The sequence below is a fragment of the Agelaius tricolor genome, unplaced genomic scaffold (assembly GCF_023055355.1).
Source record: "Agelaius tricolor isolate 1412-34295 unplaced genomic scaffold, bAgeTri1.0.p SCAF_8, whole genome shotgun sequence".
Classification (NCBI taxonomy): Eukaryota; Metazoa; Chordata; class Aves; order Passeriformes; family Icteridae; genus Agelaius; species Agelaius tricolor.
The window spans coordinates 36,521,587-36,524,136 of record NW_027269268.1 but is presented as its reverse complement, the minus strand read 5'-3'; positions in this window follow the sequence as shown (position 1 = coordinate 36,524,136).

Here is a 2,550-nt window from a genome sequence, read left to right as displayed (position 1 = left end):
ACATAACAGGCAGAAAGGGAACAGAGGCTGTCATGGAAGACAGGTGATTTCTTTCTATATATGTTTATTTTTAAACGCTTAAACCAACATCAGAATTAAGAATACAGGGAAACCTCTGACAATAGAATTTATTTACAGCAGAAATACTCCTCTCTTGTGAGTTTATTTTTCATGGATAACCAGTATTTTCTTGCATCCTAAATTAAGCAAATACAGATCAGTGCAGAATTTTAAAAAAATATTTTGGAAGTGAAATAGGGAGCATGTTCGGGGCTGTGCCTTCTAGGTTATTTCTCATACTACTCCTTTTTGTTTTGGAGTCCTAGATAAACTAACATACCTCTTTCCACCACAAGCCTATATTGCTTTCCCTGCCATCTACCTATTTCCCAATGCTTTCAGTCACTTTCAGCATATAAATCTTTTTTCTAGTGGAGTGATTGTATTTTGTAGTTTTTAGTATATAATTTAAGGATATTTTTTCATGACATAAAGTCACTATTGGAAGATCAAACACCCTTTCTAAAGAGCATCTGTGGAAAGCTGAAGTAGGACGGGAAAGGATGGCACTGTAGATGATCTCTCATCAGTTTTAATGTGTAAAGCCATTTTAGCAGTGTAAACCCATTTTAGCAGTAAAAAGTGCATTTTAGTGTGGCTTCCTTTTTCTTTTAGCATAATTAAAGCTAAAAGATAGGAAATTAGAGCATTCTGCCCAATAACAACAGCTTTATGAAACATTGTCCAGTATTTTATGGCTGCCTTGTCCAGTCTTTATAGAGCTAGACAGAGACAGTCACACTTTGTGGCTGAATTGAGAAATTACCCAACTATAACTTCTATTTTAACCATGGCCCTCATGAATGATATATTATAGAATTATACAGCATGTTTTTTTGTAAGTCAGAAAACAAAAGTACCTTCAGCAAGATTTAATTGGTCAGTCATATTTAATCACAGAATATTTGGGAAAGGGACATGCAAGGATTATCAAATCCAGCTTTTAAGTGAATTGCCCATATGGGGCTCAAACCTACAACATTGGTCATGTTAGCACCATGCTGTAATCAACTGAACTCGTCTCAATTAATGCTTTTATTAAATGGAAATATGACACGGGAATTACAGAAACACAGTTCTACATGTTAGAAATCCACATACTGGCAATTTAGAACAATTCCTTGGAAAGGATGTTTTCTGTTCTTTATTGGTCATGGCCTCACAAATACATTTTATCAGCTACACACTAAAAATGAATAAATCATATACAATTTAAGTAATCTGGAATGATTTCAGTCTATCCTTAACTCTGCAGTCCATTACATTAACAATGCTAAAAATTAGGTAAGTGTATTGATCATGTGGAGAACCTCTGTCACAGCAAAGGTAGTTCCAGTTTTCACAGAATTCATCAGTGACTACAAGTACCTACAGCCGATTTGGACATCAGTTCTCATGGTTACATGCCACATCCTAAATCTAGTTTCAGCATAATTTTCCCATCTGGATTATCACTGACACCAAAGACTGTCAATTAGTCCAGATTCTTCTACCTAGGAGCAAAGCAAAAATCTGAATGCAGTTCACAGATTATGAATATGAGCTCAACGTGAGCCAGCTGTGCTCAGGTGGCCAAGAATGGCCAAGTATGGCACCCTGGCCTGTACCAGCAATAGTGTGGCCAGCAGGACCAGGACAGTGATTGTCCCCCTGTACTCAACACTGGTGAAGCCTCATCTCCAGCACTGTTTTGGGCCCCTCACTTTCAAAGGAAAATTGAGGTGCTGGAGCGAGACCAGTGAAGGGCAGCAAGGCTCATGAAGGCTCCAGAAAACTTCCTCCATGTCTTGTGAGGAACAGCTGAGGGAGCTGCTGGGTTTGTTCAGCCTGGAGAGGGCTCAGGAGGGACCTCAGTGCCCTCCACAGCTCCCTGAAAGGCGGCTCAGTGGGGAGGGGTTCGTCTCTCCTGCTGTGCCTGCAGTGAGAGGACAAGAGGGGATGGCCTAAAGCTCAGACCAGGGAGATTCAGATTAGATATTAGCATTTCTTTTCACTGTCAGTGTTGTCGGGCATTGGACTAGGTTGCCTGGGGTGGTGGAGTCACCAATCCTGGAGGTGGTCAGAAGGTGTCTGGATCTGGTACTGGGTGATAAGGTTGAATGATTTATGGGTTGCAGTGATAGTACTGGGTGGATGATCTTAAGGGTCTCTTCCAACCTTGCTGCTTCTGTGAAGTGACATTAGTCCTGATGCTGTGGCCAAATGGAGTTACAGCACGCGGTCAGAGCTGGACACTGTAATTCGAAATTGATTGTGCGACACTGTAATGCACTGTATGTATCTTTCAACACCAGGTTTGCCTGCATTTCTTTTGTGGACTCATTTGTCCCCTAACAGGCCTGAATCCCCTCAGTGCCTCTGCCGTGACGTCACTAGAGAACGCTGACGTCACTTTTGGTTCGGCCGCTGTGCCCCGCGCCCGCCGCGCCCGCTCCTCCCCGCCAGGGGGCGCTGCCGGGCGGCCCGGCCCGAGCCGCGCGCCGCCGTCAC